The sequence below is a fragment of the Oryctolagus cuniculus genome, chromosome 9 (assembly GCF_051225735.1).
Source record: "Oryctolagus cuniculus isolate XC-2025 breed Fujian yellow rabbit chromosome 9, ASM5122573v1, whole genome shotgun sequence".
In the NCBI taxonomy this organism is placed as follows: Eukaryota; Metazoa; Chordata; class Mammalia; order Lagomorpha; family Leporidae; genus Oryctolagus; species Oryctolagus cuniculus.
The window spans coordinates 4162343-4177683 of NC_142875.1; positions in this window are offsets into that span (position 1 = coordinate 4162343).

Genomic DNA, 15341 nt, shown 5'->3' on the forward strand with positions numbered 1-15341 from the left:
AGAGAGAGAGAGGAAAAAAAAAAAAAGGTGACTGGTACGGACACGGGTTTCTCTCTCTCCGCTCACCTCTCAAGGGCGAGCAAGACAAAGAGCAGACGCCATCTTGGACATACGTCATAAGCAGAGCGACCTCAGGTCTGCACCGGCCCTGAGCCTAGCAGAAAAACCTGACTCTGGGCAGGGCGAATTAACAGGAGATTAGGACCTAGTAAATTTGTGGTGCTACTGAACTGAGACTGTGAAAAAAGAGACGGTGGGGGAGAGAACTCACGGAATTCACGTGAGCACTCTCCAGAGACACTACAATTCCGTAACTTTGGCAACCCAGTGGGAGACTGAAGGAGAATTTGAGCCCACTCTGAGGGCCGAACAGATTCCCTGTGTGGTCCTCGGGAAAGAGCTTCCGATCTCTGGCTCCTGTGGGTATATCATTTGCCTGCTAACTACCTCCAACTTCGTTCAGCTGTGCGGAATTACTTCCCCTTTGAATCAAAAAAAAAAAAAAAAGAGAGAGAGAGAGAGAGAGAGATTTACCACGCCTAACCTGGGAGTGTCACCTTTGGCACCCCAAACAGAGTTCTCAGGCCACACCCATCTCAAGCCCTAAGGCTCCATCAAAAACAGATAGTCCACTTAACCTAGAGTCATAGTATAACAAAAAAAAGCACCACAGTGAAGAAACCAAATATCTCCAATATGCCAAATAACAAATGCAAAAACCGAGGTAATAAAAACAAGGAAGTCACCATGATGCCCTCAAATGAAAAAGACACCCCAATTCAAGATTATGAAGATGATGACATAGAAGAAATGCAAGAAGCAGATCTCAAAAAATTGATAAGAACATTAAGAAGTTCTCAAAAACAAATTCTTGAACAACAGAAATCCTTAATGGACAAGATAGAAAATCTCTCTCGTGAAAATGAAATATTAAGGAGGAATCAAAATGAAATGAAACAACTAGTACAACAGGAAACTGTGATAGTGACTGAAGTGAAGAATTCAATAGATCAAATGAAAAACACAATAGAGAGCCTTACAAACAGAATGGGTGAAGCAGAAGAGAGAATATCGGACTTAGAAGACAGAGAACAGGAAAGGATACAGTCAGACCAAAGAAAAGAAGAGGAAATTAGAAATCTAAAACATATTGTCAGGAATCTTCAGGATACTATTAAAAAACCCAACATTCGGGTTCTAGGAGTTCCTGAAGGCATGGAGAGGGAGAAAGGATTAGAAGGCCTTTTTAGTGAGATATTAGCAGAAAATTTCCCAGGTTTGGAGAAGGACAGAGACATCCTAGTACAGGAAGCTCACAGAACCCCTAATAAACACGACCAAAAGAGATCCTCACCACGACACGTTGTAATTAAACTCTCCACAGTGAAACATAAAGAAAAGATCCTAAAATGTGCAAGAGAGAAACGTCAGATTACTCTCAGAGGATCTCCAATCAGACTCACAGCTGACTTCTCATCAGAAACCCTACAAGCTAGGAGGGAATGGCGAGATAAAGCCCAGGTACTAAGAGAGAAAAACTGCCAGCCCAGAATATTATATCCTGCAAAGCTATCATTTGTGAATGAAGGTGAAATAAAGACTTTTCATAGCAAACAGAAATTGAAAGAATTTGTTGCCACTCGTCCTGCCCTGCAAAAGATGCTTAAAGATGTGTTACACACAGAAACACAGAAACACGGTCATCAATATGAAAGAAGGTAAAGGAAGGAAACCAAGGAAGGAAACCTCACAGCCAAAGATCACAGGGAATTCAAAGCATATATTAGAACTTATCTTTGGCAAATGGCAGGGCAAAGTTACCACTTATCATTAGTCACATTGAACATGAATGGCCTGAACTGTCCAGTTAAAAGACACCGATTGGCTGATTGGGTTAAGGAACAAAACCCATCTATTTGCTGCTTACAAGAAACACATCTTTCCAACAAAGATCCATACAGACTGAAAGTGAAAGGCTGGAAAAAGATATACCATGCCAACAGAAATGAAAAAAGAGCGGGCGTAGCCATCTTAATATCGGACAACATAAACTTTACCACAAAAACTGTTAAGAGAGACAAAGAGGGGCACTACATAATGATTAAGGGATCAATACAACAGGAAGATATAACAATTATCAATGTATATGCACCTAACTACAGGGCACCACTTTATCTAAAAGATTTATTAACGGACTTAAAGGGAGACTTAGACCCCAATACAATAGTACTGGGGGACTTCAATACTCCACTCTCAGAAATAGACAGATCAATAGGACAGAAGATCAACAAGGATACAGTAGATTTAAATGACACTATAGCCCAAATGGATCTAACAGATATATACAGAACTTTCAATCCTACAGCTAAAGATTTTACATTCTTCTCAGCAGTACATGGAACCTTCTCTAGGATTGACCACATACTAGGCCATAAAGCAAGTCTCAGCAAATTCAAAAGAATTAGAATCATACCATGCACCTTCTCAGACCATAAAGGAATGAAGTTGGAAATTAGCAACTCAGGAATCCCTAGAGCATACGCAAACACATGGAGATTGAACAACATGCTCCTGAATGAACAATGGGTCATAGAAGAAATCAAAAGAGAAATCAAAAACTTTCTGGAAGTAAATGAGGATAACAGCACAACATACCAAAACTTATGGGACGCAGCAAAAGCAGTGTTAAGAGGAAAGTTTATATCAATAGGTGCCTACATCAAGAAATTGGAAAGGTACCAAATAGATGAGCTTGCAATTCACCTCAAGAATCTAGAAAACCTACAGCAAACCAGACCCAAATCTAGTAGGAGAAGAGAAATAATTAAAATCAGAGAAGAAATCAACAGGATTGAATCAAGAAAAACATTACAAAAAATCAGCCAAACAAGCAGCTGGTTTTTTGAAAAAATAAACAAAATTGACACCCCATTGGCCCAACTAACTAAAAAAAGAAGAGAAAAGACCCAAATCAATAAAATCAGAGATGAAAAAGGAAATGTAACAACAGACATCACAGAAATAAAAAGAATCATCAGAAATTACTACATGGACTTGTATTCCAGCAAACAGGGAAACCTATCAGAAATGGATAGATTCCTGGACACATGCAACCTACCTAAATTGAACCAGGAAGACATCGAAAACCTAAACAGACCCATAACTGAGACAGAAATTGAAACAGTAATAAAGGCCCTCCCAACAAAGAAAAGCCCAGGACCAGATGGATTCACTGCTGAATTCTACCAGACATTTAAAGAAGAACTAACTCCAATTCTTCTCAAACTATTCAGAACAATCGAAGAAGAGGGAATCCTCCCAAATTCTTTCTATGAAGCCAGCATCACCTTAATTCCTAAGCCGGAAAAAGATGCAGCACTGAAAGAGAATTACAGACCAATATCCCTGATGAACATAGATGCAAAAATCCTCAATAAAATTCTCGCCAATAGAATGCAACAACACATCAGAAAGATCATCCACCCAGACCAAGTGGGATTTATCCCTGGTATGCAGGGATGGTTCAATGTGCGCAAGACAATCAATGTGATACACCACATTAACAGACTGCAGAAGAAAAACCATATGATTATCTCAATAGATGCCGAGAAAGCATTTGATAAAATACAACACCCTTTCATGATGAAAACTCTAAGCAAACTGGGTTTGGAAGGAACATTCCTCAATACAATCAAAGCAATCTATGAAAAACCCACAGCCAACATCCTATTGAATGGGGAAAAGTTGGAAGCATTTCCACTGAGATCTGGTACCAGACAGGGATGTCCACTCTCACCACTGCTATTCAATATAGTTCTGGAGGTTCTAGCCAGAGCTATTAGGCAAGAAAAAGAAATTAAAGGGATACAAATTGAGAAGGAAGAACTCAAACTATCCCTCTTTGCAGATGACATGATTCTTTATTTAGAGGACCCAAAGAACTCTACTAAGAAACTATTGGAACTCATGGAAGAGTTTGGCAAAGTAGCAGGGTATAAAATCAATGCACAAAAATCAACAGCCTTTGTATACACAGACAATGCCATGGCTGAGGAAGAACTTCTAAGATCAATCCCATTCACAATAGCTACAAAAACAATCAAATACCTTGGAATAAACTTAACCAAGGACGGTAAAGATCTCTACGATGAAAATTACAAAACCTTAAAGAAAGAAATAGAAGAGGATACCAAAAAATGGAAAAATCTTCCATGCTCATGGATTGGAAGAATCAATATCATCAAAATGTCCATTCTCCCAAAAGCAATTTACAGATTCAATGCAATACCAATCAAGATACCGAAGACCTTCTTCTCAGATCTGGAAAAAATGGTGCTGAAATTTATATGGAGGCACAAGAGACCTCGAATAGCTAAAGCAATCTTGTACAACAAAAACAAAGCCGGAGGCATCACAATCCCAAATTTCAGGACATACTACAGGGCAGTTGTAATCAAAACAGCATGGTACTGGTACAGAAACAGATGGATAGACCAATGGAACAGAATTGAAACACCAGAAATCAACCCAAACATCTACAGCCAACTTATATTTGATCAAGGATCTAAAACTAATTCCTGGAGCAAGGACAGTCTATTCAATAAATGGTGCTGGGAAAATTGTATTTCCATGTGCAGAATCATGAAGCAAGACCCCTACCTTACACCTTACACAAAAATCCACTCAACATGGATTAAAGACCTAAATCTACGACCTGACACCATCAAGTTATTAGAGAACATTGGAGAAACCCTTCAAGATATTGGCACAGGCAAAGAATTTCTGGAAAAGACCCGAGAGGCACAGGCAGTCAAAGCCAAAATCAACTATTGGGATTGCATCAAATTGAGAAGTTTCTGCACTGCAAAAGAAACAGTCAGGAGAGTGAAGAGACAACCAACAGAATGGGAAAAAATATTTGCAAACTATGCAACAGATAAAGGGTTAATAACCAGAATCTACAAAGAGATCAAGAAACTCCACAAAAACAAAACCAACAACCCACTTAAGAGATGGGCCAAGGACCTCAATAGACATTTTTCAAAAGAGGAAATCCAAATGGCCAACAGGCACATGAAAAAATGTTCAAGGTCATTAGCAATCAGGGAAATGCAAATCAAAACCACAATGAGGTTTCACCTCACCCCGGTTAGAATGGCTCACATGCAGAAATCTACCAACAACAGATGCTGGCGAGGATGTGGGGAAAAAGGGACACTAACCCACTGTTGGTGGGAATGCAAACTGGTCAAGCCACTATGGAAGTCAGTCTGGAGATTCCTCAGAAACCTGAAGATAACCCTACCGTTCGACCCAGCCATCCCACTCCTTGGAATTTACCCAAAGGAATTTAAATTGGCAAACAAAAAAGCGGTCTGCACCCTAATGTTTATTGCAGCTCAATTCACAATAGCTAAGACCTGGAACCAACCTAAATGCCCATCAACGGTAGACTGGATAAAGAAATTATGGGATATGTACTCTTTAGAATACTATACCGCAGTAAGAAACAACGAAATCCAGTCATTTACAACAAAATGGAGGAATCTGGAACACATCATGCTGAGTGAAATAAGCCAGTCCCAAAGGGACAAATACCATATGTTCTCCCTGATCGGTGACAACTGACTGAACACCAAAAAGGAAACCTGTTGAAGTGAAATGGACACTATGAGAAATGGTGACCTGATCAGCCATATCCCTGACTGTTAATGAACAACTTAATACTTTATCCCTCTTAGTAGTTTTTTTGTCTGTTCTACTTAATATGACTGGTTTAATTCTGTAATTAATACACAGTTATTCTTAAGTGTTGAAAATTAACTGAAATGTGATCCCTGTTAAACATAAGAGTGGGAATAAGAGAGGGAAGAGATGTATAATTTGGGACATGCTCAAGCTGACTTGCCCCAAATGGTAGAGTTAGAAACATAGCAGGGGATTCCAATTCAATCCCATCAAGGTGGCATGTACCAATGCCATCTCACTATTCCAAGTGATCAATTTCAGTTCACAATTGATCATAATGAAAGGACTAAGAGTCAAAGGGAGCACATATACAAGTCTAGTACCTGCTAACACTAACTGATAGAATAAATAAAGGGGAGAGTGATCCAACATGGGAAGTGAGATACTCAGCAGACTCATAGAATGGCAGATGTCCTAAATAGCACTCTGGCCTCAGAATCAGCCCTAAAGGCATTCGGATCTGGCTGAAAAGCCCATGAGAGTATTTCAGGCATGGAAAGCCAAGACACTCTGGCAAAAGATCTCTGTGAGTGAGATCCCAGTGGAGAGAACAGGTCTTCAAAGAAGGAGGTACCTTTCTCTGAAGGGAGGAGAGAACCTCCACTTTGACTATGACCTTGTCTAAACAAGATAAGAGTCGGAGAACTCAGAGGGCTTCCATAGCCTTGGAAACTCATGACTGGAGCATAGGGAGGTTACTGATGCCATAGACAGGAGTGTCAATTGGTAAAGTCAACAACAGGAGTCACTGTGCACTTACTCCTCATGTAGGATCTCTGTCCTTAATGTGCTGTGCATTGAGATTTAATGCTATAATGAGTACTCAAACAATATATTTCACTTTGTGTTTCTATGGGGGTGCAAACTGTTGAAATCTTTACTTAATGCATACTAAACTGATCTTCTGTAAAAAAAAAAAAAAAAAAAGAAATTATCAATTCCCAACTTGACTCTCACTGGGATTAAACGTGACAATAGGTCTGATCTGATTTCATCATCATTTAAAAAAAATCATCTATTATTTTTCACTTTATGTTTCTGTGTGGGAGCAAACTGTTGAAATCCTTACTTAACGTATATTAAGCTGATCTTCTGTATATTAAGATAATCGAAAATGAATCTTGATGTGAATGGAAGGGGAGAGGGAGTGGGAAAGGGGAGGGTTGTGGGTGGGAGGGACGGTATGGGGGGGAAGCCATTGTAATCCATAAGTCGTACTTTGGAAATTTATATTCATTAAATAAAAATTAAAAAAAAAGATCCAATTGCTGGTAAATATTAGGTGGCAATAATTTATGCTGGAAGAGCGAGTTTAATTCTGACTCTAATAGGACTGTTGGAGGAAAGCAGTTCCTCCTGGCTGGTATAGGGGGAGGTGATATCTGAGAACCATGGGAGTACCAGCGTCCAAAGGGAGGGGTTGGGAAGCGGCTGTTATGGAACAGCCCCCACGCTAGTGCAGGCTGACTCTCCTTATCCTGAGAAGGAGACGGGTGTGGGCACTGAGAATGCACCTGCGTTTCCTATGTCTTCCCGACAAGGACAGCTCGCGGACCCCTCCCCATCAAAAGTACCACTCAGCTCACTCGAGAAACCTCAGCCTCCTCAGCTTAGAACCCACTGATGGGAACAGAGAGACAGAGAAAGAAAGCAGGCACAATGAGTCTTTGCCTCTGCTCCAAATCCACGCCGGTCTCTATCCATCGCCGTTTCCAACACCCAAGTAAGCGCTCCCGCTGGGCAGGACTGGAGAGCAGGGCTGAGCGAGTGGCGTGAGTTATGCCCGAGATTCCATCAGCTGTAAAATCGCCGTGCCCAGTGATGTCCTTCCACAGCCCGATTCCAATCATTTGTTCTTCAGGTATTATTACAGTACCATGGTGTCTCCAGGGACAAACACAGAAATATACAGAATGCTTTGTTGTCACGTGCCAGGCAAGCACACAGGAGACCCGAAAAAGGTTAGTTCCAAGGGTGGAGAGACCAAGATGAGACTCATTGATTTTGGTCCCATGCATGTATCTCAAGACCCAGGGACTGCGCCATGCTCGAGGAAGGCCCGGATGATTAAGACAGTATCATTGCCTTCAAAGAGCTCGATGTAGAGAATGGCAATACTATCCTCAAAGAGAGTATGCAACTAAAATACAACTGTGTACAAAATAGCATGAGGCAGAGTGCGGGTCACAGGGGTGCTGGCACAGGCCTGGACCTTGAGGAATGAGTTAGCATTTAGCAAGGAGAGGCGAGAAGAGACTTGTTGGATAGAAGGAGTAACTTAGAACGTAATGGAGAGAAAATATCAAGGTCACAGAAGCAGGGATGGTTCACTGTGCCTAGAGCATAATCCAAAGTTCAAAGTTGAGGGGTCAGCACCGTGGCTCACTTGGCTAATCCTCCGCCTGCAGCGCCGGCATCCAATATGGGCACTGGTTCTAGTCCCCGCTGCTCCTCTTCCAGTTCAGCTCTCTGCTGTGGCCCTGGAAGGCAATGGAAGATGGCCCAAGTGCTTGGGTGCCTGCACCCGCGTGAGAGACCAGGAGGGAGCACTTGGCTCCTGGTTTCGGATTGGCGCAGCTCTGGCCGTGGCAGCCATTTGGGGAGTGAACCAACAGAAGGAAGACCTTTCTCTCTGTCTCTCTCTCACACTGTCTATAACTCTACCTGTCAAATAAATAGAATAAAAAAAAATAAAGTACAAAGTTGGGAATAGAGAGGCCATCATTAAGGTCTTTTAATAAAAGAATTTGTAGAATATCTGGTAAAGGAAAGAGAGCCATATGACTACTGAATAGGGAAAGCATTCTAACACAACTCCCACTTTATTTTTTCTTTTTCTTTTAAAAATAAACTTAGTTATTTGAAAGGTGGAGTTACAGTGAGGCAGAGGCAAAGAGAGAGAGGTCTTCCATCTGCTGGTTCACTCCCCAAATGGCCGCAGCAGCCGGAGCTGAGCTGATGTGAAGCCAGGAGCCTGGAGCTTCTTCCGGGTCTTACATGTGGGTGCAGGGGCCCGCGTGGAATGCATTGGAAAGATTGACTTCAACTGATTCCCCAGGTGCATTAGCAGGGAGCTGGATCAGACGTGGAGCAGCTGGGACTGAGCCGGCACTGATATGGGATGCTGGCACTGCAGGCGGCAGCTTTGCCCACTATCCTGTGGTGCCAGGCCCACAACTCCCACTATCCAGAAGGAATTTTTACTTCTTGGAGAGACAACTGAAGCTTTCTCATCCATGCACTGTCTGCAGATGCCCTGTCAGCCTGCAAACCATCTGCTGAAAGATCCAAGACATGATGAGAACCGGCTCCAATGGTTTAAACCACCAACTGCAAAGCCAGCATCCCATGTGAGCACTGGTTTCTGTCCCACTTGCTCTGCTTCCAATCCAGCTCCCTGCTAGTGCCTGCAAAAGCAGCAGCAGATGGCCCAAGTTTTGAGCCTCTGTCACCCACATGGAAGATCTGGATGGGGGTCCAGTCTCCTGGCTTTGGGCTGGCCTTGCCCTGGCCAGTGTAGCCATTCAGGGAGTGAACCAGTAGATGGACGATCTCTCTGTGTGTGTTTGTGTGTGTCCCCCCCGTAACTGACATTCAAATAAATTTAAAAAAAAAATTAAAAAAGAAGCCCACTCCAGAACTTAAACCAGCCACTTTATTAAGTATTTTGTTCAGTAGGATTTTTTGAGAAAATAGACTTTGCTGAAGAAGACACCACTCAGCAATTTGTATTCAGTATCCTTAACTGTGTGTGGGGCGGGACTTTGGGGTCTACTGTTCGGATGTTGGCCTCCAGTCCCCGCCGAGTGTTCTGGATGTGAGACACACAGGCTCCAGGATGACTTTAGCAGGTGTGTCTGCCTGGGTGCTAATCCCCTAGACCCAGCACTGCCCCCACTCCAGAAAAATGCTCTTAACCAATAAAGAGGGAAAAGCTGGAATCCCGTGACCTGTGCTGCAATGAAGTGGCCCAGAAATGACTGTCCACACCTCGGCGTCGTCAGTGCAGGGACAAAGTGGGGAAGGAATGGAAATGCAACTTAACATCACAATCTCCAGCATGAGGCACGCACACCTAGAGAGTGACGCCGAGCGCTGCCCCAGGAAGCTGCTCCAGAGGGTGGCCGAGGAGTTCATGGGAGGCAGATTCACACAGAAGCCAGGAAGGGGAGGGACTTCTGAGGAACACTGATAGCGGAATGTGAACCGGGAGCAGCCCGTACGCCAGACCAGGAATGAATGTTTGCAGGAGAAGCAGGAAATGGAAAAAGGAATATGGCATCACAGAAGAAATTAGGGAGAGAATCTCAAGGGGGAGAACATGGCAAATGCTGCTCACCTCGTGCACAGCGCACTCCTGTTCTGCTGCTGTGGTCACACACTAACAGTGGTCACACACTCAGAAGCTGAGACAGCCTGCTTGTCTTTCCTAGCACCCAATTCCCATGAGTCAGGAGTCTGCATGTTGCCTAGCTGGGCTCCTGCCCAGAGTCTCTGGAAGCCGCAGCCAAGGTGTCAGCCGGGCTGTGTCCTCACGTGGATGCTTGATCAGAGGGGAGCTGCCTCCAGGCCCCTTCAGGCTATTGGCTTCTTTCTGTGTCTATGTCATTGAGGGGCCCTGCCTTCTGCTGGCTGTTGGCTGTGGCCACTCTCAGATACCAGAGGTCCTCACGCTTACTGCTCACTTCCTCATGTCTTCTTACTTCATTGAGCCAGCCAGGAGAACCACTCGCTCATGTCTACCAAGAAGGAATCTTACATGCTGTACCACAATCATCCAGATGGCATCCCTTCCCTTCTGGGCAGGAGCAAGTCCCAGATCCTGGCCGCATTCCAGACAAGAGTCACGGAGAGCGTGGACATTAGCAGGTGGGATCGCCGAGGTAGCGGTATCTGGAATGTCCTGCAGAGGACTTGGTGGATCCGTGTTTGAGTTAGGAGATGGATGGACCCCGGAAGAATTTCAGGGAGCTGGTGGGGCCAGGAAAGAAATCACAGTGCCCAAGGAACTAGGAAGTACAGAGGGCAACATAAACACCACTCCCAGACGCTCACCCACCAAGGGAAGATGAGGGGAGTGGCTGGTTAGCACCACAGAAGACAGGATTGCATGGCATTTGTCTTGGATCCCAGCATGAGCTGAGGCTCTGGCCAAAGGCAGCTGTTAAGTAAGAATTTGTTGAATGACAGCAGCCACAATGAAGAACATCTAACAATTGCTTGGTTGTGGTTATTTAAGGTGAGATCAGCTCAGACATGGCATTATCCAGACGTGAAGGGGGAGGAAGCCACAGAAGCAGACGTTTTAGGGGATCAAGGACCTGCGTGAAGGAGGCGGTAAGGGCACCTGTGGAGCTGTACGAAGCTTGCAGCTCTCGCCTTGCTGCTGCATCTGATGCGCTGGCTTCCCACGCACAGAGAAAGCAGAACCATCCGCGTTCTCAGCCGGCACTCAGCTCCAGTGCCCCTAGTCCTGCTTCACGGGTTCCTAAGGACAGCCTGACTGTGACCCCAGCTCAGGTCAATGGCAGGACTAGCCCACAGGGCACTATTTCCGCCCCCATTCTCAAAACCATGACACCACTCATTCATGCCTGCCCCCTTTGTCTCATCGAGTTTCCTCCTTTAGGAGCAGTGTACACAGCTTTTAATTGTCACAGTGAGACAAATTCACAAACAAGCAGAAAACAAGCTTCTGTTTGTCCTCTTACCAACTCCTGTTTCCCTTTCTCCTCACAGCAAAACTGTCAGGGGCATTTTGCTGGTTCTCTTGGATTTTTTAATCAGGATGGTGAAATGTAGAAGAGAGTCGGCTTACTTTTTCCATTTGACATTTTGCAATGTGGGGAAAAATGCAAGGATAAACATGACTACTCTTCTCGAAAAATCAACTTGATTTAGAAGGCTCTAACTACCACCACCTGCTCTCTGTTTATCTGGAATTCTGAAGGGACCTCTGTGTGCAGCAGCCTTGGGTGAATTTGATCTTTTGTGCAGCTGCCCCCAGGGTCGAATAAGCAGAGGGTGCTTGTCTGGGCTCCCTCCATGGGTGCTGCGACCCTGAGTGTCCTGCAGCCCACTGAGAGCTGGGATCTTGTGCTGGACAACTTTGTGCTGTGAAACTGCTAACCTGAGGTTTCTAAATGCTCTGTGTCTGGCTCCTTCCTCAGCATCCAGAAACTAATTTCCAATTCTCTTTGAATCCGATGCGGCGAGTTCACTTAAAATTTGATTTTAAGCAGGACAACGGTCTCACTTTCCTCCCGAGTGTTCTTGCTGTAAGCATTTTTGCTGTGGTTCAGATATGACAGACACAAATCTTTTCTTTCTGTGGCCAAAATACATCATCAAAAGAGCAAAATTGTTTCTGTGTTCCCTGTGATTTGCTTTGTCCTCACTTTAAGCATGCAGCCAGGATTGTAAGTCTGCTACACATTGTTTCTCTCACGGGACTTGGGTTCAAATGGCAGCAAAGGCATTGTGTCTCCTCCTGTCTTTTATAAAGGCCTGGGCTCGTGGAAGGCAGTGCCTTGGGTTCACAGAGGGGATTTGTGAAGGAGGAAAGCCTTGGGAGTGGAATTGGCTCCGGGATACCTGGAAGGGAGCCAAGTCTGAGCTTCTGGAAGAAGGGTCTCCGACCTCCGGCACAGGAGGCTTGCGGTTTCTGGGTCCCCAGCTTGGGGCTGGGAGCTGTGACCCCCGGAGACCCCGTGGGTAGCAAGACTAGATGAGATGTGCACTTTTATTTCTGGAAAGCTGGGAGTAAGGTCCCCAGCATCTCCCAACACACTGCCTGGGCTCCCGTGGGCTGGGAACATGCACCGTTGGCATGCATTAGGCGGACTGACTGCGAGAGTTCACCATTGCTTCAGGGAGTGCTTACATCACCTCTGAGCCCAAAAGTAAATTAACTGGTGGGTATAGTCCTGTGGCATGGCAGGTAAGGCCGCCACCTGCATGGCAGCATCCCACATGGGTGCTGGTTCGAGTCCCGGCTGCTCCACTTCTGATCCGGCTCCCTGCTAATGCAACTGGGAAAGCAGTGGAAGATGCTCCAAGTGCTTAGGCCCCTGCACCCATGTGAGAGACCCAGAAGAAGCGCCTGGCTCTTGGCTTCAGATTGGCCCAGTCCCGGCCATTGCGGCCATTTGGGGAGTGAACCAGAGGATGGAAGATCTCTCTCTCTCTCCCACCAACTCTCTCTGCAATTCTGACTTTCAAATAAATAATTCTTTAAAAAAAGAAAATAAATGAACTTGTATTCTCCATTTTCTTCTAGGAATCCAAACTTTGGATATAGTACAATCTTTAAAATATGCTTAAGGTACTGACCTGAGTTTGTGGGTTGGATTCACATCAGTTTTATATATATATATATAATATATATATATATATATAATATATATATATATTTTAACAGGCAGCGTGGACAGTGAGAGAGAGAGACAGAGAGAAAGGTCTTCCTTTTGCCATTGGTTTACCCTCCAATGGCCGCTGCGGCCGGCACGCTGCGGCCGGTGCACCGCGCTGATCCGATGGCAGGAGCCAGGTGCTTCTCCTGGTCTCCCATGGGGTGCAGGGCCCAAGGACCTGGGCCATCCTCCACTGCACTCCGGGCCATAGCAGAGAGCTGGCCTGGAAGAGAGGCAACTGGGACAGAATCAGGCGCCCCGACCAGGACTAGAACCCAGAGTGCCGGTGCTGCTAGGCGGAGGATTAGCCTAGTGAGCCGCGGCGCCGGCCAACATCAGTTATATTTTTAAAAGGTGTTGCATTTTTAAAAAAATAAAATAAAAATAAAAAGTAAAAGGTGTTGCATCGTGTGGATTCCTGCTCTCAACATTCTAGGTGTATGTTCTTTGCTAACATTCACACCTACTCTTTCAGGCCACAGGCACATTTCCTCCAGAATTATTTTCTTAAATGGAATTTAATACTCAGCACTTCGACGTCCTATAACAGAAATCAGGATGAGGAGCAAACAGTAAAGTGATTTCCACTTATCTTGATTTAAAGGTTTTTTTTTTTTTTAAATTGTTGGGGCCAGCGCCCTGGCACAGTAGGTTAATCTTCCGCCTGTGGTGCCGTCATCCCATATAGGCACAGATTCTAGTCCCAGCTGCTCCACTTCTGATCCAGCTCTCTGCTATGGCCTGGGAAAGCAGCAGAAGATGTCCAAGTCCTTGGGCCCCTGCACCCGCATGGCAGACCTAGGAGAAGCTCCTGGCTCCCGGCTTCGTATAGGCGCAGCTCCGGCCGTTGTGGCCATCTGGGGAGTGAACCAACGGAAGGAAGACCTTTCTCTCTCTCTCTCTCCCTCTCACTGTCTATAACTCTGCCTCTCAAATAAATAAAATCTTTTAAAAAATTGTTAAAAGGATCATTCTAATTATAGTTTTTTAAAGATTTATTTATTTGTTTGAAAGGCAGAGTTAGAGAGAGAGAAGGAGGGACAGACACAGAGCAAGATCTTCCATCTGGTTCATTCTCTAAATGGTGGCAATTATCCAGGCTGAAACCAGGAGCTTTTTCCAGATCCTGTGTGTGCAGGGGCCGAAGCACTTGGGCCATCTCCTGCTGTGTTCCCCAGGCTCATTGCCAGGGAGCTGGATCGGAAATGGTGCAGCCAGGATTCTAATGCTGGCGTCGCAGGCTGCAGCTGAACGTGCTACACCATCAGAGTTTGTATTTACTTTTTGAATTTTTATTTACTTATTTTTATTTTATTTGAAAGACAAAGAAAGATACAGATCTTGTATCCACTGGTTCACTCCCACCATGCCCTTAACATGCAGGGCTGGGCCAGGCAGAAGCCAAGAGCCAGGAACTCCATGTAGGTCTCCTACGAGGGTGGCAGGGACCCAAGCATTTGTGCCGTCATCTATTGCCTCCCTGGTGCACATTAGCAGAAAGGTGCGTCAGAGCTGGAGTAGCAGACTCAAACCAGACACTCCAACTTGGGAGGCAGACATCGAACGTGTGATTTAAGCCACTGGATTAAACACATCCCTGTTATATTTTGTTGACTAGCTACCCATTATTTTTTGGGTAAAATAACTGCCTGCTATTTTTAGTGATGCATATGTAGTCATTTGTTTCCTTTGTTCTTTACTTTTAAAATGTTCTTAAGGATTTTTTCTGTGTGTGCACCTGTGTGAGTAGCTAAATCTAGACGTGGAATTCTTGCTTCAAAAAAGTGCATTTTTCATTTTGATTGCTTTGCCAAGTCAACCTCTCTAAAGTTAGCTCAATTGATCCTCCCACACAAAAGTATTTAAAAGCACACATGTGGTGAGAATTCAACCCATAGCAACGGAAGGAGCAACCTGTGTTTGCAGATGAATTCCGAGGGAAATACTTGGTGTGTGCTTTTCCCAGGGCCTGCCAGGACCCCCGTGGGAAAAGCTGGTTCCTGGCGGTCGTCTCCGGTGCAGTCTTCCTGAGCATAAGGCTGCTTGGGGTCCTGCTTCGGCCAGAGGCCACCCCTCCACTGTCCTGCCCTGCTTTCTGCAATCTCAGGACGGCCGGGAGGTCCAGTGCTGCCGGCACTCCTGGCCTCCTGTGCTTGCTGCGTTGGGACAACTAGGAACCCT